The sequence below is a fragment of the Pelophylax lessonae genome (assembly GCF_965119305.1).
Source record: "Pelophylax lessonae genome assembly, chromosome: 1".
Taxonomy (NCBI): domain Eukaryota; kingdom Metazoa; phylum Chordata; class Amphibia; order Anura; family Ranidae; genus Pelophylax; species Pelophylax lessonae.
In genome coordinates, this window is record NC_138768.1 from 352,611,267 (window position 1) to 352,624,383 (window position 13,117).

Genomic DNA, 13,117 nt, shown 5'->3' on the forward strand with positions numbered 1-13,117 from the left:
TGTAAGGGGGGGTTCTGTGTGGGGGGTCTCATGTAAGGGGGGCTCTGTGTGGGGGGATCTCTCATGTAAGGGGGGCTCTGTGTGGGGGGATCTCTCATGTAAGGGGGGGGTTCTGTGTGGGGGGTCTCTTATGTAAGGGGGGGCTCTGTGTGGGGGGTCTTTTATGTAAGGGGGGGCTTTGTGTGGGGGTCTCTGATGTAAGAAGGGCTCTGTGTGGGGGGTCTCTGATGTAAGGGGGACTTTGTGTGTGGGGGGTCTTTGATGTAAGGGGGTGCTGTGTGGGGGGGTCTCTGATGTAAGGGGGCACTGTGTGGGGGGGGTCTCTGATGTAAGGGGGCTCTGTGGGGGGTCTCTGATGTAGGGGGGGCTCCGTGGGGGGTCTCTGATGTAGGGGGGGGGGCTCCGTGTGGGATCTCTGATGTAAGGGGGGCCTCTGTGGGGGTTTCTGATGTAAGGGGGGCTCCGTGGGGGGTCTCTGATGTAAGGGGGCGCTATGTTTGGGGTCTCTGATGTAAGGGGGTTCTGTGTAAGGGGGTCTCTGATGTAAGGGGGCACTGTGTGGGGGGTCTCTGATGTAAGGGGGCGCTGTGTGGGGGTCTATGATGTAAGGGGGGCCTCTGTGAGGGTCTCTGATGTAAGGGGGGCTCCATGGGGGGTCTCTGATGTAAGGGGGCCTCTGTGGGGGGTTTCTGATGTAAGGGGGGCTTCGTGGGGGGGTCTCTGATGTAAGGGGGGGCGCCACAGGATTAGCTCGCACAGGGCGCCTGAACACCTAAGGCCGGCCCTGGGTGCAGACGTGCCGGGCATGGGTGTAGAGTAGGACCCTGAGATAGAAGGTCCGGCCTGAGAGGTAGAGGAATTGGATCCCTGAAGCTGAGAAGGGTCAGCAAGGGAAACCATGGCCTGTTGGGCCAGAAGGGGATTATTGCCACAATCTCTACTTCCTCCATCTTCGGTCTCCACAGGAATTGGAGTACTATTGGTACTGGTGGAAAGGCATAAGCAGACTGGAAGTTCCATCTGTCCGTGAGGGCATCCACTCCGAAGGCTCGAGGATCTCTGAACCTCGTGTAGTACTTCCAAAGTTTCTTGTTGCGTGGACTCGCAAACAGATCCACTTCTGGTGAAATCCCCAGGGACAGGACCCAGTCGAACACCTCCTGGTGGAGGGACCACTCGTTGTTGTCTAGTTGGAAACGGGATAGGAAGTCTGCTTCCACATTCAACACTCTCGGAACAAAGACTGCTGAAAGATTGGCCAGATGATGCTGGGCCCATGTCATGATCGGCTCTGTTTCTTGGAGGAGAGACATGCTGCGTGTTCCTCCCTGCCTCTTGACATAAGCCACTGCCATGGTGTTGTCCATCCTTAGCAGGACTGAAGCCCCTTGCGTTAGATGGTGAAACGCCTGAAGGGCTTTGAAGGCAGCCCGAAGCTCTAGAATGTTGGACACCACTCCGTGACCAGGAAAGTTCCATCTGCCTTGTGCCACTTCGGACAGACAGTGGGCTCCCCAACCGGTACTGCTGGCATCGGAGGTTATCGTTATCCAGGAAATCGGAGCGATTGAGTGGCAGTTGGTCAGATTTGTACGGCGTAACCACCAGGGAAGGCATCCCTTCATGAATGGGGTCAGGTGAATAACTTGTGACAAGTTCTCTGTCGTCCACTGTTGGAGAAACCCCCTCTGGAAGGGTCTCAGCTTCCACATAGCCCACTTCACCATGGGAGAGGTGGCCACAAGCGTCCCTACTACCTTTAGACACTGACGAGCAGTGAGACGAGAGGCAGCGAGAGCGCTAGCCACCCTGCTCTGGACTACTGGAATTTTCTCTTCTGGCAGGGAAATGGTGCACTACACCGTGTTGAACAGTGCCCCAAGGAACACCAGCGACTGTGTAGGTACCAGGGGGCTTTTTTCTAGATTCAGAATCCAACCGAATTCCTGAAGTGTAGAGATCACTAGGTCCAGATGCAAGATTAACTGACGTCTGTCTTGAGACAGAAGGAGGAGATCGTCCAGATAATGATGCAATCTGACGCCTTTGGTCCTGATGAAGGCCACAACTGCCAGCAAGGTCTTGGAGAACGTGCGAGGCGAAGTTGAGAGCCCGAAGGGAAGACACGTAAATTGCATGTGAGCAGGACCTACAGCAAACCGGAGGAACTGATGATACTCTCTTGCCACAGGAACGTGGAAGTACGTGTCTTTTAGATCGATCGATGCCAACCAATCTCCTGGGAGAATTGAGTGCTGTATTGTGACTAGGGACTCCATTTTGAACCTTTCTTGATGTATAGACCTGTTGAGATATGTAAGGTCTATTACCGGGCGCCAGGTGCCGTTCTTCTTCTGGACGAGGAACAGAGGTGAATAGACTCCCAGACCTCGTTCTGCATCGGGAACTGGCACAACAGCTCGCTGAGCCAGTAAAGTGTCCACATAAGCGAGAAGAACCTCCTTTTTCTCTGCCGAAGGGGGAAGTGATGTTGCGACAAACCTGGGTTTGGGGACGTTGTCGAACGCCCACGAATGTCCCTGGGACACGATGTTTAACACCCAGGGATCCTGGATCGAGGCCGCTCAGACATCCCGAAATTGGAGCAACCTGGCCCCTACCGGGAAGGCCTGGACGGGCCCAACCTCAAAAGGATTTGGTGGCCTCCCGGTCACCAGACGAAGAGCCTTTAGAGCCTTTCTGGAAGGAGGATTGCCTTGACTTCCAACCTCTTCCGTAGGACTTGCCTGGTCTGTAGCTGCGTGCCTCCCTGGCACGATTGGTAGTTTGTCTTCTTGGGAAAGAGCGCTTCTGAGCGCCTGGGCGTTTATCCTGAGGGAGGAACCCAGATTTTCCACCCGTGGCCCGAGTTATGGCTGCATCCAATTTATTCCCAAAGAGGGAAGAACCCTCAAAGGGAATCCGGCACCACGCCTGTTTTGATGCAGCGTCGGCTACCCAAGAACGAAGCCAAAGAGCTTGTTTAGCCGTGACCGAAGACAGCAAAACTCGGGCCAAGAGGCGAATGGTGTCTATAGACGCCTCCCCCAAGAAGCCCGCAGCCATCTTCAATTTCTGTATTGGAGAACGTTGAAGAGTTTCTTCCGAGATACCTCTAAGAGTGTCATCCAGGGCGTTGATCCAAACTTCCATGGCCTTTGAAATTGTAGCCAGAGCCAATGCTGGTTTGCAGGCCATACCAGCTGAAAGATACGCCCGTTTGATCGGCGTCAATCCTTCTATCCAAAGGATCTCTAAAAGATACCGTATCCTCCAATGGAAGAATGACATGCTTAACCAGTCGCATCACAGCTGCGTCCACCAGAGGAGGGGACTCCAGGTTTTTTACCTCCTCCTGTTTAAATGGATACAGTTTTGCCATTTTCGTGGTCAAGGAATTTTTCTTTTCCACCTTGCTCCACTCTTCGGAGATTATATCTCCCAGTTCCCCTAAAAAGGGAAAGTTCAAATGCTCTTTGCACAACTGTTTAAAGAATTTTTTCTGCTTCGGGGAGGAAAGAGCCGGATCTTCCCATTCAAGGGCCTCTCTCACCGCCTTGACTAAAGGAGAGACAAGGTTGAACTCAAACCCAGTACCGGAGTCATCCGAATCAGATTCAGAATCCGAAGGAAGAATGGAAGGATGGTTGGGTTGAGGAGAATCAGACGGATCCTGAAATAAAAAATCTCTTTCAGGAGAGCGGGATGGTCCCGCAGCAGTACTTGGTCTGTGTAGCTCAGCAAGAGAGTCTTTTAGGACTCTACGCACAACTTCCTCGATATGTTGGTCCGACTTTTCCCGTTCACCCGTAGCTTGGGCATAGCAGGGTTTACACAAAGAGGATCCATCTGTTATTAGGGTACTACACCCCCAGCACTTCTTCCCATGTGGACGCTCTGAGTGGCCATGATGCTTGGAAGAAGACTGACCACTACGTCCCTTATCGCGGGGAGAGCTGCGTCTGGACCTAGACGAGGAGCGCCAGTGGTGCGATTTAGAATGTCTGTCTTCAATGCGTGCGTGAGGCTGTTGGTCAGACCTAGAAGGGCTGGAGACAGACATATAGGACAGGGAAAGACATCAGCTAAAGGAACCTGCAGTATCCCTACCCCCAAAAATTGCCCAGCGCATACCTTGTATGAGCGGGCTGGCCACTAGGGGGCGGAGAAGTATCCATACTCTTCAAAAGACAGAGCTCTATCAGCTGGTATGTAAAAAGAAAGGCAGGCTATTGGCTATAACATCTAGCAGAAAACATGATTAAAAATAATTTTATGTATGGCATCTTACCTCAAACGACAAAGCCAGAAACTGGAGGAGGCTATAACACGAACCGACCGTCCCACCAGTTTCTGACACATCTGCTGTTTAAATAGACTGCTCTGCGGTCCGTGAGCAGCACTGCGCATGCGCGAGTGACGTCACGCGTCATCCCGCGCACGCGCACCATCCTAACGCCGCCGGTGGCTAGTGCGCATGCGCAGACAACGGCGCAACCCGGAAGAGACGGCCGGGATAGCGGCCGCTGCCGATACCGGAAGAAAACAAGGTAAAAACGGAATACTCCCGGCGGATAAATAAATAAGGGGAAGACCACAAAAACACACCTATCAATATAAGATGACACAATACAATGCCTGACAGGGGAAGGAAGGCTACAATAATACACAACAGGGAAGTAAAAACATATAATAAAGATAGAAAATGGTCCCATAATAGGGCTTACCACCCTGCCCAGAGCAGAGACGGGTCCAGAGATGCACCACCAGCTGAATCTTCGGGCAATGATGGGCCACCCACCGCAGCTGGGCTCTCTCGGCCAGACCACAGAGCTCCCTGCAAAGGGTCTCTTCTATTGCCCCCTCCATACCCTGCTAATAGCCAGGGCTTAGCGGAGGCTCCAAGACCCAATCCTGCTTCCGTGTATATAGGACCGTATTTTGTAGGAACATCACATGTATGAATGAGGAGGACGAAAAAAGAACACTGATGCTGAAAGGGAGCAAAGATTTATGGGAGTGGGGTCCTATGAGGTAGGAGAGGAGGCGGGGCCTACCCGAACGTATGCTGCCATGGAGTCTGTCAGGAAAATGTTTTTTTGTTCAGAAGATTTCACCTCCCTTTCTGTCCCTGTGACATATGGATTTTGAAAATGTTGGGTTGTCCTGAAAAAATGGATTGGTGATAAAGCTTCAGTGAAGACACCTTTTTCTAACAATAACTCTTCCAGGAGTGAATTTCCCTTCTAAGGGGTAGCTTTCCTCTCACTTCCTGTTGTCTCCCTCCATTTGTAAGTATGAGTCATATGTAAGTCGAATGCTTGTAACCTGGGGACTGCCTGTATATGCAATTTATAAGTTACTACCTTCTCCCTGGTGAACAAGTCCAACTTAAAAAAAACCCTCTCAAGGTCTGTCTTGCTGTGCTTCTTTTTTGGTTTATTTTTATTTTTAACCACTTTACCACCGGAGGATTTTGCTGTCTTCCGTCCAGACCACTTTTTGTGCTTCGGCACTGTGCGACTTTAACTGACAATTGTGCGGTCATGCAATGTGGTACCCAAACGAAATTTACGTCCTTTTTTTCCCACAAACAGAGCTTTCTTTTGGTGGTATTTGATCACCTCTGTGCTTTTTATTTTTTGCGATATTAATATAAAAAGAGCGAAAATTTTGCAAAAAAATGACATTTTCAACTTTGTCTTTTAAAAAATATCCAATATACTCAATTTATGTCATTTTTTTTGGCCAAAATATATTTAGCTACATGTCTTTGACAAAAAAAAATTCAATGAGCGTATTTTTATTGGTTTGCGCAAAAGTTATAGCGTCTACAAACTTTGGTGTAAATACTGAAATTTTACGCAGCTTTAATTTCTGACTGCCTATCTCAATTCATGAAGTGCTAAAATGGCAGGGCAGTACAAGACCCCCCCAAATTACCACTTTTTGGAAAGTAGACATCCTAAGGAATGTTCTGAGAGGCATGTTGAGCTCATTGAATATTTAATTTTTTTGTCACAGGTGTTTGAAAAATGAATAAAAAAAAAAAATTTTTTTTAACACAAAGTTGTCACTAAAAGATAAATTTCTCACACATGCCATGGGTATATGTGTAATTACACCCCAAAATATATTCTGCTGCTTCTCCTGAGTACAGGGATACCACATATGTGAGACTTTTTGGGAGCCTAGCTGTGTACGGGACCCCGAAAATCAATCTCCATCTTTTGGTTTTCTAATGGCGTAAATTTTTGATTTTACTCCTCACTACCCAACACTGTGACAGGGAAGTGAAGGGGTTAAACTGGGGGAGATCAAGGGGTTAAACCTTTATAGAGGATAGATGGCAGGTGGCCTAAACCTATTCGGGCCTAGCGCAAGCGCAAATTAGGGTCACCAGTGACACTAAATACAGTGATCAGTAGTTATCTGATATACTGTATATATTAGTGCACTGTTTTATATGGAGTGAAGGGGTTAACTGGGGAAGATCAAGCGGTTAAAAGTTTATTAGGGAATAGGTGGCGGGTGCCCTAACCCTATATGGCCTTAGCGCAAGCGCAAATTAGGGTCACTAGTGACACTAAATACAGTGATCAGTATTTACCTATATACTGTATTTAGTGCACAGAGTAATAGGTAGTGAAGGGGATAACTGGGGCTGATCAAGGGGTAAAAACTTTATTAGGGGATAGGTGGCGGGTACCCTAACCCTATTTGGGCCTAACGCAGGCGCAAACTACGTTCACAAGTGACACTTATACAGTGATCAGTAAAATATCTGTATACCACTGTATATAGTGTTCACTGTGAGGGGTTTGGGGGTGATCAGGGGGTGATCAGAGGTGATGAAGGGGTTAAATGTGCCTATGTGAGGTGTGTCAGTGTAGTGTTGGTGGAAACTCACGTTTTTGGTGTGTCTCTGTCTCTCTCCTGGAACCGAAAGGACTTCAGGAGGGACAGTGACATCACTTCCCCTGTCTGTGTTTACATTACACAGACAGGGGACAGATTGCCATTGGTGGGGACCGATCTACAGACACTGACCAAAAATCATTGGTCAGTATCTGGTGATTGATCGGTTCCCTACCGAATGCCATCGGTATCGGGACCCGCGGCGCGCGGGAGCGCGCTCTGGAGCCGCGATCGCACATGACGTTAATACTACGTGGCTGAGCGGTATCGTGCCGCACTGCCGCATTAGTATTACCGCGCGCGGTCCTAAAGTGGTTAAATAATGCAGTTTATAAGTTACTACTTTCTCATCAGGGCTTAGGAAAGGAATTGTCTTTTTACACTTTAAAAGGCTGGGAAAACATCCTCTATACTGTAACTAGGTGCAGTAAAATAGCAATGGATTCAACTTCTATGTCTTATTGAAATGGTAAGCTGCATGTGAATGGTGCCAAGTGAGCAGTTGACCATACTGTCTGGACAGACTGGTTCTAAGGAGGTATGTCAATGTATTAAGCGCCATTGGAAACAGAAAAACACGGAAAATTGTATACTCACCTTTCCGGAGTTTTCCTTTCCTGGTGCATCTTCATGGCAGCACACACTTGGGTTGTGGCTCCGCCCCCACAACCTGATAGAACTGGTTAACGATAAATCAAAGACAGACCCGGCTCACAGAATTCTCTCTAACTCCCACCATTAGGGTGGGAATCTGTATGCTGCCATGAAGATGCACCAGGAAAGGAAAATTACGGAAAGGTGAGTATACAATTTTCCGTTTTCCTGGCACATCATGGCAGTACACACTTGGGAACTAACTCACCATACGGGAGGGTGCAAGGAAAATTTTGTAATGGTCAGTAGCATAGGTATGCATTTTCCAAATTTTACTGTCATGAGTCGGTTTCACCTAATAAAGTGTAATGAAGGGGATAGGAAGAGCCAAGTAGAAATGCCTTTAAAAGCACAGTGATCCCAGAGCAACAATGAGAAGAAGATAGGAAAAGCCCAGGTGAATGCCATAAAAGGGAAAACATACCTGCAAACAATGACCACATAAGCATCCAGCATGCATGAGTAGAGAGCTCCACCATGTATTGCCCAAAAATGCTATAAAACCATTTAAAACATTTTGCCATTAGTGATGATTTCAGTGCCTAAGCATGGTCAGATCGCTATCTTGGAAAAGGGCTAGCCAAGAAACAGGCCACAGGAGCCGCATCACTTCCTGTCTTTCATGCTCAGAGTATACTTGCACTGCTGCAGCCATCTTTGAAATGGCAAACGCCCACAAAAAGTGAAAAGAGGTGAAAGGCATATGGAAAGCAAAGGGAAAACACTGTCACTTACATCAAAGCTTGTTTAAAGCTTTCTTTAACAGGCCTGCTCCGCCAGAATGGGGCTCCAACCATATAGCTTATTCAGAGACTGTACAGGAAGGACTTCCACCCAGGAAAGGCTAAACCTGGCTGGGCGACAAACGGTAAGGGATACCTCGCGTCTCAAGTCCTGATCAGGTGAGAAGAAGGACAATGCTGAAAGCCGGGTCTGTCTTTGATTTATAGTTAACCAGCCCTATCAGGTTGTGGGGGCAAAGCCACAACCCAAGTGTGTGCTGCCATGATGCGCCAGGAAAGTAGGCTTTAAAAAATTTTCCTGGCAAATAAAGTCTAATAAAGAACTTCCAGTTAGAAAAAAAAACTATCTCAAGGTCTATCTTGCTGTGCTGCATTTTTTACTTATTTTTGATTTATTTAGGTGTGGGTATTCATTTATATAGTATTTGTGAGGAAAAGTAAATCGTATACTTATTTCTTTTTCATGGTCTTCTTGTATATTACTGGCCAAGAAATGCATATGGCTTATCTTGGCTAAAGTCATTATCTTTTTGCTGGTCAAGTTACCTGTACACAGACAGCAAACAATACATTTTGGGAAATAGTAGTGTATATTTTTCTGCAAACTACAGTGCCTTGCAAAAGTATTCACCCCCCTTGACTTGTTACTTATTTAGTTACATTACAGCCTTAAGTTCAATGTTTTGTTAATCTGAATTTTATGTGATGGATCAGAACACAATAGTCTAAGTTGGTGAAGTGAAATGAGAAAAATATATACATAAAACTATTTTTTAGAAATAGAAAACAGAAAATTGGCATGTGCGTATGTATTCACCCCCTTTGTTATGAAGCCCATAAAAAGCACTGGTGCAACCAATTACCTTCATAAGTCACATAATTAGTGAAATGATGTCCACCTGTGTGCAATCTTAAGTGTCACATGATTTGTCATTACATATACACACCTTTTTTGAAAGGCCCCAGAGGCTGCAACACCTAAGCAAGAGGCACCACTAACCAAACACTGCCAAGAAGACCAAGGAACTCTCCAAACAAGTAAGAGACAATGCTGTTGAGAAGTACAAGTCAGGGTTAGGTTATTAAAAAATATCCAAATCTTTGATGATCCCCAGGAGCACCTTCAAATCTGTCATAACCAAATGGAAAGAACATGGCACAACAGCAAACCTGCCAAGAGACGGCCGCCCACCAAAATTCACGGACCGGGCAAGGAGGGCATTAATCAGAGAGCCAGCACAGAGACCTAAGGTAACCGTGGAGGAGCTGCAGAGTTCCACAGCAGAGACTGGAGTATCTGTACATAGGACGACAATAAGACGTACGCTCCATAGAGTTGGGCTTTATGGCAGAGTGGCCAGAAGAAATTCATTACTTTCAGCAAAAAAACAAAATGGCACGTTTTGAGTTTGCGAAAAGGCATGTGGGAGACTCCCAAAATGTATAGAGGAAGGTGCTCTGGTCTGATGAGACTAAAATGTAACTTTTTGGCCATTAAAGAAAACACTGTATGGTGCAAACCCAACACATCACATCACCCAAAGAACCCCATCCCCACAGTGAAACATGGTGGTGGCAGCATCGTGCTGTGGGGATGTTTTTCAGCAGCCGGGACTGGGAAACTGGTCAGAGTTGAGGGAAAGTTGGATGGTGCTAAATACAGGGATATTCTTGAGCAAAACCTGTACCACTCGGTGCGTAATTTGAGGCTAGGACAGAGGTTCACCTTCCAGCAGGACAATGACCCCAAACACACTGCTAAAGCAACACTTGAGTGGTTTAAGGGGAAACATGTAAATGTGTTGGAATGGTCTAGTCAAAGCCCAGACCTTAATCCAATAGAAAATCTGGGGTCAGATTTAAAGATTGCTGTTCACAAGCGCAAACCATCCAACTTGAAGGAGATAGAGCAGTTTTGCAAGGAGGAATGGGCAAAAATCCCAGTGGTAAGATGTGGCAAGCTCATAGAGATTTATCCAAAGCGACTTGGAGCTGTGATTGCTGCAAAAGGTAGCTCTACAAAGTATTGACTTTAGGGGGGTGAATAGTCGTGCACATTGACTTTTTCTGTTGTTTTGTCCTATTTGTTGTGTGCTTCACAATAAAAAATATCTTCAAAGTTGTGGGTATGTTCTGTAAATTAAATTATGCAAATCCTCAAACAATCCATGTTAATTCCAGGTTGTGTGGCAACAAAACACAAAAAATGCCATGGGGGGTGAATACTCTTGCAAGGCACTGTACTTGCTTGGTTGCATTGTCATATAGGAGAGAGATGGCATGTATACAGACATTTGCTATAGTAATGAACTTTACGTGATTTTGGTGGCTTCTAAAAGGAAACATTATGAAGCTACATTTTCCACCAAGAGCTTGTAGTACTTTTACATGTTGCCACTATAATAGATAAAGGTAGGTCTTACTTTATGCTCAAGCAAGCGATATGACTCCTTTGACCAATCTATCCATTTAGCACATATGTAATTTGCAATATAATAACCTCCCATTTCTTATATACATTACTTATCTATTTACAGTAGCCATTCAGGCCTTTATGTTTCAAGATAGCGGGAGTCTCAATATAGATGTGAATATGCATACATGCATGTCTCCTCATTGAAACCCACAGAATTATTGTGCCAATCTGGTCGTATATTGAGTACTGCATCGTTACTGGTCTTGGATAATTTGGTTTCTTGGCCCATTTGTTTCTGCTTTGCCTGCCATGATCTGATTCGCATTGGGGTCAGTATTAAGCCACACATATAATTTATATTCTGATAGTTTAAAATATTAGTATGTCACTCTTAGTATAAGAAATAAATACTTAATGTTGTTGTTGATGTATTTATGTATTAACTATTATATATAATTTGCAGAAATATTGGTCTGTCTTGGTCTCTCTGGCCCTGAGGAAGCCTTGTGCGAAACGCGTCGGCTTGCTGGAGACCCTTAGACCGTGCTCCATCAGAGACCTTAACATCATCTGCTGATACTAAGTTATCGGCATTCCCATCTGGGAAGTATTTCTACATTTGCGTTTCTGTTGTGTTTGTTTGATTTTATATATGTCAGACATGGGAACTATTCCTGTGTGTTGTACTATTTTTAACTATGTACAATAAAGTTACATTTTAGACAAATTCTGTGTTGTATATGATCCTCCTCCTCCTATTGGCCCGCAAAGCCCCATCTTTTCTAAATTTGGTTGTATACTTGTAGTACTTTTCCCAAAGCAGACACAAACCCTTCCTACTCCAGTGCATTGGTTCGCTTCCACTCCAAATATCATGAATATTGTGCGAATCATGATTGTTCACTATCACAATAGTTTACTTCTTGTCTTACATAAGCTCATCATGAGGTAACAACATGTCATAAAGGGTTAGTAACGTAAGTCAAAGTAACTCCTCATATAGCACCCAGTATAATGTATTTGGAAGGATGGCTGTCAAAATTTCTATCAAGCTGTCCAGAATAAACAAACAAAAAAACTTTCTTATACAGACATGCCTTACAATGAACTGAACTTAATGTCTGTTCTAGACATTTTATAGATAGGCTAGGCAACTCCTATCCTCATTTTTATGTTTGACATTTTTCTCATGTTTTAGAATTTACAAGTTGTAGTGCCTGACCCTAAATTCATCGCACAACTTAACATAAAAAAATTATCTTTCTGTCTAGTATTATTTGTCTGTCACCCTTGATCCATCCTGTTTTAATAGATAGCTGTTTCTCAAGCTTATAAATCTGCATGATTCCTAATTCCTGTGGACTTGGTTACCCTGTTATCCATTGTGGATCCCTGTTCACTTTAACCATTTATCTAGGGGCTCAGTATAGGCAGAACCGCACCTTTCGGTACATATATTTTCTAGAGCTCCTCTCGCACTGGGCATTTTTGAGGGTCTCTTACCTTTTATTACCTTACTTAATTTAATGCCCATAATGACTGGCCAGTCTTTTTCTCTTCTCTACTTGTGCCTATACCCTCTTGCCTCTAAACTACTATTACAGCAGATGTTAACAGCACAATTCTTCCTTCTTTTTTATCTATACCACTCTGATGGACAGTTGACAGTGACGATATAACATATAACCACCCATCAATACAGTTGGATTAGCGGGAGAAAAATAGATACCATTTGCCCTGAAAATGCCTTACCGATCAAGGAAGTCTGATAACCCAAATGTATTCAAAGGGCTTACCTTAGCCAGGTGATTATCAGAATTTCCCGTATCGTCTCAAGGTCCTCGTTTCGGATTCTCAGAGTCACCTGTAAATTCCCTCCTAGGCAAGGCTCACCAACTGTTCTGGAAATTTTATAGATAGGCAACTCCTATCCTCATATTGATTAGTGGTTCCAAATTAATAACTATTGCAGTAGGGAACAGACACAAAAGATACACTCGGTATCTTTCCAAAATAACTGTTCTGTTTTTTTTTTACGCAATTGAAGATTTTTATGCACATGATTACGTAGGTATCACATTAATATTACAATTGTACTTTAATAGTGACAAGGGGCATAACATAGGCAGGCTAATTCTAATCAGGACTCAAAAGAATGCAAACATGTTAAGAAAACATTATTAGTGACGTGTGCACAATGAGTGCAGTGTGCAATACCTACGCAAACATACAAAATAGAATAATATTTTATACAGAATTTACAAATTTCCTTACAATGTTCTTAGGAAAGCACATACATCACATCTGTCTGACTACCTTGTGGTAATTCAAAACCCTTTAAGGTTGATTTACAAAATCATTTTTGTCTTTCTGCATTGTGACTAGA